The 13,835-nt window shown below is 39.7% G+C and overlaps 1 long non-coding RNA gene across 1 annotated transcript in view; it reads left to right on the top strand.

The window, feature by feature from the left end:
* LOC126064069 (uncharacterized) overlaps positions 1-13,835 on the top strand; it is a 187,694-nt gene that overhangs the window by 150,667 nt on the left and 23,192 nt on the right. The window lies entirely within an intron of this gene.

The following is a 13,835-nucleotide window of genomic DNA, read 5'->3' as shown; positions in this document are numbered from 1 at the left end:
CATCATCATCATCTCAGCCATGTATTGAGCCAGCCGCAGTGCTTAAAACTTTTAGTATATTCTCTCATATAATTTCCTTGACAACTCTCTGAAGCTCATATTATCATCTTCACTTTAGGTAAACTCAGTACCATTAATTAACTTGACCGAGGACTCATAGCCAGTAAGACAGCAGAGCTAAGATTTCCTGATTCGGTAATGTTTTTCCTGTAACATACGGTAATAGACTTCATATTTTTTCACCTCCATCACTAGCACTAGAAGTTGACTGTTCCCCCCAAAACACACCAAGTAACATTTTTCAAGAAGTACTTATAAATATGATGAGTAGCTGACAGTAACTGCCTCACTGCTTTTTAAGAGGGCCTTTCAAATTGCTAAAATTTAGAAATGTCCAGATTCTACAGTTTTACCAAATATTGCTAGTTGAAATGAGCAAAAAAAAAAAAAAAACCTTTCAATAAATAAAGTGAATAGTTTCCAACATTTGGATCTACTTAAACTGATAGTTTCCAAACACATAAGCACCTCCAATACCAGCACTCACTCTATTATCAGAGCATCCACGGTTTGTGACCTTATATGGTAAAAAAAAATGTGGTAGTCATGTATATAAATAGGAAATTTGATCACTGCTAATTAAAACTGTCCCTGGAATTGCTCCTTACCCCCTCTAACCAAATGTGATTTCTTCCCTGTTCTTCATTATTCTCAGGTCTTCAAAGTTGGAGCAGTTCCATGACTCCTTGCTGATTCCTTACTTATTCATTGTTCATTCAACATACAGAAGTGGTCCTGTATCTTTGGGAATTTCTCCTTAGTTATTTTGACTTATACCCACTCTCTTGTATGGCCCTAGGCTAGACTAGGCTAGGCTGCAGTAGCAATCCAACAATCTCAGAGGCACAAAACCCACAGATCACATCTCATGTCTATGAAGGACCTGCTCCTTGTTTTCCTCAGTTAGTGATGCAGGCTGATGGAGGCTGGACCATCTGGAAGGTTGCTGGTTGCTATGGCAAGAAAAATGGAAATTGGGGATGGCCCACTGGCTCCTAAATTTTTCTACCCAGAGCGGGCACATGTTTTGTGAGCCGTATCCGGTCACATAACCACATCAACTTGAAAGGGACAATGAAGTATAATCCTACTATGTACCGAAAGGTGGTTGTGGTTGTTGTTGGAGCAGATCGCCCGGTCTTTTCTTCCACGGAGCTGCTGGATGGGTGTGAACCATCAACCTTTTGGTTATCAGCTGAGCGATTAACTATTATGCCACCAAGGGTCCTTCCTAAAGGAACAGCCCTAATAACTGCCACAGCCCCATGTTTGGGGAAACTCAAGATATTCTGGCTATTATTGATAATTACCATCTAACCGGCACTATGGAAAGTCCAGAGAGGATCTTTCCAGTTGTTGAGGAATTGGTGATAACCCCTAGGTGAGGTCAAAACACACCCTCTATCCTCACATTCAGGCAAACATACCCTCTAATCTCACATTCAGGCAAATGTCTGCACTTTTTTTTTCTTTTCAGTTAGAATTTGTTCTACATTTTTCTCCAGCTCTGTCCAGGACCCTCTATTGTGATCCCTGTCAGAGCAGTCGGTGATGGTAGCCAAGAACCATCTAGTTGTGCTGAACTCAGTCTGGTGGAGGCCACAGTAGTTGTGGTCCATTAGTCCTTTCGACTAATATTCCCTTGTGTCTTCGATTTTCTTCATTCTCCCTTGCTCCAGACAGACGGAGACCAGTGGAGCATCTTAGACAGCCACTCACAAGCTTTTAAGACCCCAGGCACTACTCACCAAAGTAGAATGTAGAACATTTTCTTTATAAACTATGTTATGCTAATTGGGCTAGATGTTTCCTGAGACCATGGTCCCCACAGCCCTCAAGCCCAGTAATTTGGTCCCTCAAAGTGTTTGGATGGGTCAATGGAGCTTCCATGACCTTGCCTTGGACAAGTTGTGCTGGATTCCCCAGTATTGTGTACTGTCTCACTCTTCACCAAAGTTACCACTTATCTCTTGTCTATTTAGTGTTTTCCCCTCCAACCTCTCCACTCTCTTGTAACCATCAAAGATTGTTTCTTTTTGTGTATAAACCTTGTCATGAGTTTTTATAGCAGTAGTCTCATACAATATTTGTTCTTTTGTGATTGACTTATTTCACTCAGTGTAATGCCCTCCAGATTCATCCATGTTGTGAGATGCTTCACAGATTCATCATTGATCTTTATTGTTTCCTAGTATTCCATTGTGTATATGTGCCATATTTTGTTTATCCATTCATCTGTTGATGGGCACTTAGGTTGTTTCCATCTTTTTGCTATTGTGAGCAATGCTGCAATGAACATAGGTGTGCATATGTCTATTCCTGTGATGGCTCTTATTTCTCTAGAATATATTCCGAGGAGTGGGATTGCTGGATCATATGATATTTCTATTTCTAGCTTTTTAAGAAAGCACCATATTGTTTCCCAAAATGGTTGCACAATTTTGCATTCCCACCAGCAGTGCATAAGAGCTCCAATTTCCCTGCAGCCTCTCCAACATTTGTTATTTTCTTTTTTTGTTTTGATTCATGCCAGTAATGTCAGAGTGAGATGGTATCTCAATGTAGTTTTGATTTGCATTTCTCCATCGACTAATGATTGGGAGCATTTCCTCCTGTGTCTGTTAGCCACGTGAATGTCTTCTTTGTGAAGTGTCTGTTCATATCGTTTGCCCATTTTTTAACTGGATTATTTATCTTTTTGTTGTAGAAGTGTTGGATTTTCCCATAGATTTTAGAGATTAGACCTTGGCCGGATTTGTCATAGCCAAAAAAATTTTTTCCCAATTCTCTTTTTACTCTTTTGCCAAAGTCTTTTGATGAGTGTGTTTAATTTTTAGAAGATCCCAGTAATCTAGCTTATCTTCTGGTGTTTGAGTGTTGTTAGTTATGGTTTGTATCCTGTTAATGCCAGTATATTAAGGCCTCTAGTCGACTCGACAGAACTGGGTTACTGGGTAGAGTTGATCCTATTTTTTCTTCAATGATCTTTATAGTTTTATATTTAGGTCTTTGATAAATTTTGAATTAGCTTTTATGTATGGTATGAGGTATGGGTCCTCTTTCATTCTTTTTGTAGCTGGATATCCAGTTTTGCCAGCATTGTTTGATAAAAAGACTGTCTTTTTCCCATTTGATGGACTTTGGGCCCTTGTCAAAGACGAGGTGACCATAGGTGGATGGATTTACAGATGAGCTCTCAATTCTGTTCCATTAGTCAATGTTTATGTCATTGTACCAGTACCAGGCTGCTTTGACTACCATAGCTGTATAGTAGGTTCTGAGGCCAGGTAGTGCGAGTCCTCCTACTTTATTCTTCTTCAATAGTGCTTTACTTATCCAGGGCCTCTGCCCTTTCCATATGAAGTTGATGATTAGTTTTTCCATCTCTTTAAAGAATGCTGTTCGTATTTAGATTGGGGTTGCATTTTCTTTATAAATTGCTTTGAGTAGAATTGTCATTTTCACAATGTTGGCTCTACCTATCCATGAGCGTGGTATGTTTTTCCATTTATGTAGATCTCTTTTGGTTTCTTGCAGTAGTGTTCGGTAGTTTTCTTTGTATAGGTCTTTTACATCCCTGGTAAGATTCATTCCTAAGGTTTTTTTTTTTTTTTTAGGTGCTTATTATAAATGGTATTGTTTTCCTGATTTCCTTTTCATCATTCTCTTTTTTGGTGTATAGGAGCCCAAGGGACAGTTTTATTTCTTCATTACCAATTTGTGTGTTCTTTATTTCTTTTTCTTGCCTTATTGCTATGGGTAGGGCTTTCAGCACGATATTAAACAGGAGTGGTGATAGCGAGCATCCTTGTCTTTTTCCTGTTCTCAAGGGGAATGTTTTCAGCCTCTCTCCATTAAGGACTATGTTGGCTGTTGGTTTTGTATAGATGCCCTCTATTATGTTGAGAAATTTCGCTTCTGTATGTGTTTTATTGAGAGTTTTTATCAGGAATGAACGTTGGACTTTGTCAAATGCCTTTCATGTGTGAATTGAGATGATCATGTAATTATTTTCTTTCATTTTCTTTATGTGGTGGATTGTGTTGATTTTCTAATGTTGAACCTTCCTTACATACCTGGTGTGAATCCTACTTTGTTGTGGTGTATTATTTTTTTGATATAATGCTTAATTCTATTGGCTAGAATTTTGTTGAGGATTTTTGCATCTATATTCGTGCAAGACATTGGTCTGTAATTTTCTTTTTTTGTGTGGTGTCTTTGCCTGGTTTTGGTATCAGAGTTATGCTGGCTTCATAGAATGAATTTGTAAGTATCCCTTCCTTTTCTGTGTTCTGAAATAGTTTGAGTAGTACTGGTGCAAGCTCTTCTCTGAATGTTTCATAGAATTCTCCAGTGAAGCCATCTGGGCCAGGGCTTTTTTTTTTTTGGTTGGGAGTTTTTTTTTTTTTAATTACCTTTTCCATCTCTTCTGTTGTTATGGGTCTGTTTAGATTTTCAACTTCAGTTTGTATTAGTTTAGGTAGGTAGCGTGTTTCTAGAAACATGTCCATTTCCTCTAGGTTTTCAAATTTGTTGGCATATAGTTTTTCATTTTACTGTTATGACCCTTTTTATTTCAGTTAGGTCTGTTGTTATATCCCCCATTTCATTTCTTATTTGGGTTATCTGTACCTTCTCCTGTTTTTCTTTTGTCAATTTAGCCAATGGTTTGTCAATTTTGTTGATCGTTTCAAAGAACCAACTTTTGGTTTTGTTGATTCTTTCTATTATTTTTCTGTCCTCTATCTATTTCATTTATTTCTGCTCTGATCTCTATTATTTCCTTCTCATACCTGTGTGCTTGTTTTGCTGTTCTCTTTCTATTTGTTCAAGTTGTGTAGTTAACATTTTGATTTTGTCCCTTCTTGTTTGATTTGTGCATCTATTGCTATAAATCAACCTCTAAACACTGCCTTTGCTATGTTCCAAATTTTCTGGTATGATGTGTTTTCATTCCCATTTGATTCTTAGAATTTTTTAATTCCATCTTTCATTTCTTCTATTGCCCAGTGGTTTTTAAGTAGGGTGTTACTCAGCTTCCATGTGTTTGATTTTTTCTTTGTTCTTTCTGTTATTAATTTCTACTTTGATATCATTGTGATCAGAGAAGATACTTTGTATTATCTCAAATGTTTTAGATTTTATTGAGGGTTGCTTTGTGGCTTAAGATGTGGTCTATTCTAGAGAAGGTTCCATGAGCGTTGGAAAAGAATGTGTACTTTGCTGCTGTTGGATGAAGTGTTCCATATATGTCTATGAGGTCGAGTTGGTTGATTGTGGCCTTTAGATCTGTATCTCTGTTGTGTTTCTTTCTAGATATTCTGTTCATACTGAGAGTGATGTGTTGAAGTCTCCTACTACTATTGCAGAACTATCAATTTCTCTTTTCAGTGCTGTTAGAGTTTGTTTTATGTATTTTGGAGTGCTGTCATTGGATGCATAGGTATTTATTTTGGTTATGTCTTTATGGTGGATTGTCTCTTTAATCACTATATAATGCCATTCTTTGTCCTTTATGATGGATTTTGTTTTAAAGTCTATTTTATCTGATATTAGTATTGCCACTCCTGCTCTTTTTTGGTAGCTGTTTGCTTGATATATATATTTTTTATCCTTTGATTTTTACTAAATTGACATCTTTGTTTCTAAGATGTGTCTCTTGTAGACAGCGTAATGATTTTGACTCACCAACTTTTTGACTGGTAGTCAAGCACTTAACCATTTGTTTCACCCGGGAACTCCCTTTCATAATTATACCTCAATAAATTGAGACTCTTTAGTCAAAGTGATTCACGTAATAACTCACATTGGTGTAGTGCCTTAGTTTAACAAATACTTTCATATCCTTTTTCTCCATTGATTCTTTTAGCAGCCTTGAGAGGGATGTAGGACAAATATTATAATGCTATTATTGGATGAGGAACTAAAGTTTCAAGTGACGTGTCCATAGCTAAGTAATTGGCTTAACCACTTTCAGGATGTTTGATTTGCTTTCTGTTCACCTGCTTATCATGATGAGTTAAGAAAACAATTTTAAAATTCAGATATATCACGGAAGTAAAGGAAATAATGGATTTGAAAATAATTTTGCAAATAGGTAGAAAATGAAGTAACCATGAAAGTGTTTTGCATAATGGGATCTTTGGTCCATATGCATCAAATCTCCTGCTCATGAATTTATTAAAATTTTAGATACCTAGGATATACTCCCAGGCCTTTTGAATAAAAATTTCTGAGTCGGGGGGGGGCAGTGGCAAATTTGTACATTTTTATTGCATTCCTCAGGTGATTCTTACTCATTCCAATAGTTAAGAGTTACTGACATAAAGCCTTCAAGTTTCTTCAGCTCTTTTCTTTCTTAGATCTTGCTGAGACCTAGACTCAGTACTCTAATAATACTTTACAAAATTTATCTCATTTAATCCTTACAACTGTCCAAGGTTATAGGTGCTATTATTATTCCCACTTAACAATTCAGAAAATTGAGGCACAGAACTTTAAGTAACTTGTCCAAAATCACACTCCTAGCAGGTGGAAGAGCTAGGATTCAAACCTAGGTCTGCTGGACTTATGAGCCTACAAGATTAATTTCTAAGACCTTTTGCTTCCTCTCATGTTCCAATGTCCTAAGTCCTTTGGTTCTAGCAAAAGGTGTTGCTCACTTCTGTCTGACAAAAATCAAACATGTGCCAGAGTCAAGCAACTTAACTGAGGTTAGATAAGCTCATTTTCAGTCCTATAAAAGGAGTCAAAAGGCTGCTTTTAAAGGATGTTGTTTACACACTGACTTAGCTCTCAATAATTTATTAATCTATTAATGTCTTTCTTTTTGTCAACTTTATTCTCAGAGGAAGCAGCCAAGTTTTTTCTTAGGGCATGTTTGGTGTGAGGATGTGGAGAATAGGATTGTTAATAGGCTGTCCATTATTACTTCATACTTTGCATCCCAAGAATATCAAAAGTTGGAGGAGGGTAGGGAACAGGATAAGGAAAAGGAGCCCATTCAGGGCTTTCTCTCATCTTTCCTCTGAAACACCCATTCATATAACCTCTTATATTTAGACCTTCCTTTTTATCAACCATAGCCTGACTTCAGAATTTCGTCCCTTTGTGCCCACCTTACTCACTTAGCCTCTTAACTTTAGGTGTCCCTTTGAAGCCATCTTGCTTGTTATGGCCCATTTTCTGGACTATATATAGAACCTTTGCCTTGTAGCTCAATAAAAGGGTTTTAATATGGGGATCTAGTTGCTGAGGTGTTAGAAAAGCTGAGAGTAAAGAGGGAAAGGTGAGTCAACCAGTTATACAAGTGCAAGAAGGTGCTACTACTCCTAGGACTGAAGGTACTAGGAAAGGAGACGGTATTATCAGAGCCCAGGAGTCAGGGATGCCTGTAAGGAGCTGACCAGCCTTAGAGTAGAAGCTGGCCCAGGGGACCATGTGGCTGAGGCTGTCAGGTAAAAGCTGGAATTCTAAAGAAGTAGCAACTGTATGGGAGCTAAATGAATGTTATGACTAAAAATTAAGATAGAAAGGTGGAGCAGAAAATAGTTCACAGGGGTCGACTAGAGAGTAGGGAGCACAGAGGGAGTGTCTGTCCAGCAGGAGCTAGAAACATGCAGGAGATGTAGCCACTGACGGGATGCTACTTGAAGAAGAGAGGGGAAAAAACCTGTTGCCGTCAAGTCAATTCCTATTTATGGTGACCCCATGTGTTACAAATAAGAACTGCTTCATAGGATTGTCTTGGCTGTGATCTCAACAGAAGCAGATCACCAAGGCTTTTCTTTCATGGTACTGCTGGGTGGGTTTGAACCGCCAACCTTTAGGTTAGCAGTCAAGCACAACTTGTTTGTGCCACCCATCTTTAGCATGCCCCAGAAGAACAGTGTTCAATCTGTAAAATGTGTGTGTGTGTTTCCTTCTACCTCAGATACTTTAACTTATTTAAGTAGCTATTGTTAATTTTTTTTTTTTTATTGTTGAGCATTAAACTCCACCTCCACTTTACTCCAGAGAGGATATCCGAGTTAAGCTCTAGAAAAGTAAACACATTCCATTTGCACACGCCCAATTTCATGACAAATCATGGGACCTAGTGATCAGTATGGGCTGAAGAAATAAATTAGGTACAGATTCTTCCATGTGCCACAATTCGTTTCAAAATAATAGCTCATTGTGTGGAAATCTAGAAATGCTGTCCACCTGACACTCAAGGAAAAAAAAAAAAAATCATGTGAGAACCACTCCTGGAGGATCGTAATTTGAACAGAAGAGAAAATTTCAATTTTATTCCTTCTTGATCCAGAAGGAAAAGTTGAAGGAGAGAGGTTATTAGAGGCAGATTATCAGATCACAAGTTGATCTCAGAATGTTTAGAGACCATGCACAGTGGACAAGGCCTGTGAACTATTTTCTGCTCCACTTTTCTATCTTAATTATTAGTCTTAACATTTATTTAGTTGTACAACTTGTAAATCTCAATGAGGTTTCCTCACTCCTTCATTGCCTTTCACTTTCCTTGTCAATTCTACTTATGCATTTTTTTTTCCAATCTAGCTTGTCTTGCCTATTCCCACAAACACTGCTTTATTTCAAATCCACTTCATCTCGTGACTTGACCACCACAATACCCTCCTAATTAATCTCCCATCTTGGTTTGTTCCTTTGTTCCATAAATCTTTCAATCTATATTTACATGTGATATCTAGAATAATATTTCTAAAATACGGGTATAACTGTGTAACTCCTTGGTTAAAACCATTAGTGGTCCTTTTCCTATTGACTAAAGTCCATTAAGACTACCCACTGACCACAGGGAAAACTACAAACTCTTTCGCATGTCATACGAGACCCTCCATAATCTAACCCCAACCTAATTTTATAGCCTTGTCTCCTGCCATTCCTCGATAGTCAAGGCTTTGTGTTGTTCTAAGGAACAGAAGCTTATTCTGGTGTGGATACAACCAGATATTTTCAGGCATCTATTTTACTCTTTAATACTCTGCGTCAAATATTTCAGGTTCTCCACCTTCCTGTTACACGGTAGAATTGCACATTTAGATCCCTTTGTGTTGGGTAGGACTCTGTTACAAGTTCTGGCCAATGCATTTTGAGTGAAGTGTTGTGTGTCAGTTCCAGACTGGAGCATTTAATTGCTGTTGCAAGACCTTCCAGAGCCCTTTCCCTCTGGTGCAATGTTTGACACTGTTCAACATGATGGCTGCTCTGTCAGCCTCCTGCCCAGAGTAATGAGACATAGAGCAAAACCCTGAGGCAGCATGACTGAAAATGAACCTTTCTTCTTATAAGCACCTAAGGTTTGGTGGTAGTTGTTACAAAAGCACAGGGATTGGCAAACTTTTTCTGTAAAGGCTTTATGGGCCACACAGGTATCTATCTCTTCTCCTCTTCTTCCTCCTCCGCCTCCTCCTTCTACATCTGTTTAAAAATGTTGAAACCATTCTTAGTTCAGGCTGTACAAAAATAGGCCCTAGGCTTGATACTCCCAAGGGCCATAGTTTGCCATCCCCTACTATAGTGTAGCCTGGCCTATCTTGACTAATATAACATCCAAAGTCAGGAAACAAAATACGCATGGCTTCTTTCACCATCTCCTTTTACTATGAGTCTGTTCAGTTCTTGTTTATCTCTAGCTTCCTCTACTTTCTCACCCTGTTCATAGCCTAATAGAGGGCAGTGATGGTTCAGTGGTAGAATTCTTGCTTCCCATGAGGCAAACCTGGGTTTGATCCCTGGCCAATGCCAGTGCATCCACCACTTATCTGTCAGTGGAAGCTTGTGTGTTGCTCTGGTGTTGAGCAGGTTTCAATGGAGCTTCCAGACTAAGAGACTAGGAAGAAAAGCCTGGTGATCTACTTCCAAAAATCAGCCAATGAAAACTCTATGGGTCACAACAGTATGATCCTGCTGTGCATAAGGTCACCATGAGTCAGGGGCTGACTCAACAGCAGCTAAAAACAACAACGACATGGCTTAATCTAGGCATCACAGATGGCCAGCATGGCTGCCCTTGTTTCAGCTTTTCCGCTTGAGTACCTCTGGTCATTTGTTCAAATTCTCTAGAGATAATCTGATTTGTTATTAAGAAATCAATGTATTAGGAAGATATCCATTCTTGATCCAATCAGGGGCTGAGGGTGGGACAGGCTCTAGAAAGGATCATGAACAGGGTAAATTTATGGACTTTTCTAATACAGTACTTTAACATTGTTTATATTCCCTTTCCAGTCCTCTTGATATGTATGTTTCTTTCCCCTGCTCTTCACCTGGGAATCTTCAACCCATTTTTCAAAACTCAGCCTAAATATCACCTCCTCTGCAAGGCCTTTCATTAGCAAGTTTCTCTACTCCCACTAGGCAAAGTTGGTTGCTTCTCTTTTTTAGTCCCATAATACCTTATATAAACATGCCAAGTTAATGTTATGTAATAATTGCACATATATTTCATTCAAAAGGGGCTCAGTTTGAGGGCAGAAACCAAATCTTATTCACTATTATGATAGCTTTTCTTGCTATCAGGGTATTACCACCTCAATCCATTATGGGACACTGTCTCATCATAATTTCTATCATTGCATATTCAGATTTGTCTTTGGCATTCATATCTGAGGTCCTTTAGTAACAACAATTACTACAATAGAGATTCAGTGAACATGTTTTTCTTTAGCAGAACATAGTCTTAATTTTATTGGCAATTAGTTCTGAGAACTGAAGAAATTGCAAAATGTATAGACAGTCCTGTATAAAATTTAACCCCCTAAATCAAGTGACAGCCTGAGAGTTAACAAGAGTTACATAACTGATGCCTACAGCCTAAATTCACATGATGGCTTTTTTTGCCTTCAGTGCAACTGAACAGTTCAGACTTTTTAGCAAATCAAGGTATAGCTTCAGTTACCAAATTGCAACCAGCTGGGTTAACTTTAATAAAGTATCAAGCTGCTAAACATGCCATGCCTATTTTGTTCCAGTATTTAACATGTGTGCTTATAGTTTCTGGGATGCAGGCAAAAATAAATAAATAAACAGAGTGATATGTGCAAAATATTTATTTGTTTTGAATTATTATTGGGCAACATTTGGATCCTGTCATGCCATTATGAAAACAATTTAAAATATTTTTTAGCACATCATGTTATTTTAAAGGTAGGACTGTGCTCTTAAAAGGTCAGTCAGGGAGGCAGAGTCAAAATGGCACCCTTGACAGATGTATCATGCTGTCCTTCTTCAGCAAAAAAAAAAAAAAAAAAAAATTTTTTTTTTTAAGACCCCCCAAAATAAGTAAAACAGACACAAATGTCAATCCTGGAACCCTAAGCATCAAATGAAGAGACAAATTACTAGATCAAACACTAAAGGGAAAAAGAAACTGAAGGAAAATAGCAAATGAGGAGAGATACTGAGTAGAGATTCCCTGCCAACTACCATGACACAGTGTCACCATATTGGAACACAGCCAGCAACAGTCTTGGACAGGGGGTACAGGAAGGCAACTTCATCAAGCTCCCAACCAGACACAGAGCACCTGGTAACCAGAGAAACACAGTTTCCTACCCCTCACCCTTCTGCCCTGTACACCATCCCCACCACTTCCTGATGGGCCACACCACACCATCCGGCTAGAGAGCTACCAGCCCACCGTCATCCCAGGTCCCCCTCACCCCAACTGGCTGACACCTGCTGTGCCATTTTTTCCTTTCTTCCTTTTCTTTCTCCCACCCAGCCCTGAATGCCACCCCTACCCCTTCCTGATGGGCCACACTGTGTGGCTCAGGTAGAGACCAGCCTGCCATCACCCAGTTCTGCCTGATCCCCATCCACTGGTTCCTGCCATGCCATTTTTTTCCTTTCTCCCTTTTCTTTCTCCCTCCCATCTAGCCCCATATGCTACCCCAGCTGCTTCCCAGCGGGCCATACTGCACTGTGTCACTTGGCTAGAGAGCTACCAGCCTGCCATTCCTCGGGGTCCACCCCGTCCCTACCCACCAGCTTCTGTCATGCCTTTTTTCCCCTTTTCTTTCTCCATCACATGTAGCTCTGTATGCCACTTCTATCCATTCCCACTGGGCCACACTGCACCACCACAGGTAGAGTGCTACTGGCCTGCTGCCCCCGGATCCCTCCCACCCATACCTGCCAGCTGCCAACATGCCATTTTTCCCCCTTCCCTCCTTTTCTTCCCCGCCCAGCCCTGTATACTACCTCTATCCCTTTTTGTGTGGCCCAGCCTCACCACTGACAGTAGAGAACTACTGGCCCTCTGCACCCCCAGGTCCCTCTGGCCCCGCCTGCTGGCTCCCATTGAGCCATTTTTTAATTTTTTTTTCCTTTCTTCCTTTTCTTTCTCCCTCCCGCCAAGCTGCATAACCCACCTCTACTCTTCCATAGATCCCTGCCACACCACTGTTGCTAGAGAGCCACTGGCCTGCCACAACCCCAGGTCTGCCCTGGCCCAACCTGCCGGCTCCCATCATGTCATTTGTTTTCCTTTTCTTTTCCCTTCCCATCTAGCCCCATAAGCCACCTCTTCCCTAACCATAGCTCCTCCAGGTCTGCCCCACCCCAGACCTGGTTATTTTTTTTTTTTCCTCGCTCTTGTCCTTCCTCTCACCTAGCCCCACATGCCATCCCCACTTCCTACAGGCCCTCACCATGCTGCCATGTCTAGAGTGTCCCCAGCTCAGGCCCACTGCCATGCTGGGCCTCTACTTCCCTTCCTCTCCTGCCATTTGAACAGCTGCTGAATGGTAAGAAGTGAGCCCCTAACACTCCTTGTCCGACACCCATCCTAGCCAGTGAGGGGCTGTGAATGCTCCCACACTGTTGGACCAACATCAGGAAGCAAACAGCACTTGCCCAGTCCACCCTCAGCCAAATAGCCAAATCAGTGTTCAGAGAAACAAGCTTGCCCTGTCTGCTACTGCCCTGCCACTTGGTCAGGGTGGTGAGAAATATTGTGCCCACAGACAAGGAAGCAGCCAAGCATGCCTGGTCCACCTGCTCTGACATATCAAAACAAAACAAAGAAGCAGGACCAAACAAATCAGCATACAATCAGTAAATAAAGAAAATAATATTTTAATGTCTCAGAGACAGCAGACGATATCAAAACTTATGAAAAAAAGCAGGAAAAGATGGCTCCAGCAAATGACCAAAATGATAACCGGATGACCGTCCAGTAGAAGAAAATGTAGTGGAACTACCTGACATAGAATTCAAAAGTCTAATATTTAGGGCTCTCCAAAAGACTAGGAAAGAGATCAAGGAAAACACAGACGAAACCAAAGAAAAAATCAACAAAATTATGAAAAACAGACAAAACCAACAAAAATATAACCAAAATCAAGGAAAACACAGAGAGAGAAATAGAAGAATTCAGGAAAATAATACAAGAAAAAAAAGTCAAAATAAATTATTAGAAATCATAGAAAAACAGCAACTAGAAATCCAAAAGATAAACAACAGAATTTCAGAAATGGGCAGCTCAGTAGGTTTTAAGAGCAAATTTGAGACACTGGAAGACAGAATCAGTGAGATTGAAGATAAATTCATGGATGCTACTTTGTTTAAGGAAAAATCAGAGAAAAGAATGAAGAAAACCTAAGAATTATGTGGGACACAATTAAGAGCAAAAATATGTGTGTGATTGGAGTTCCAGAAGAGGGGGACAAAATGGAAAACATAGAGATGGTTGAAAATTTACTGGCAGAAAATTTCCCAAATATCATGAAAGATAAAAAGCTGACCATCCA

The sequence above is a fragment of the Elephas maximus genome, chromosome 20 (assembly GCF_024166365.1).
Source record: "Elephas maximus indicus isolate mEleMax1 chromosome 20, mEleMax1 primary haplotype, whole genome shotgun sequence".
In the NCBI taxonomy this organism is placed as follows: Eukaryota; Metazoa; Chordata; class Mammalia; order Proboscidea; family Elephantidae; genus Elephas; species Elephas maximus.
This window is presented reverse-complemented; position numbering and strand designations above follow the sequence as displayed.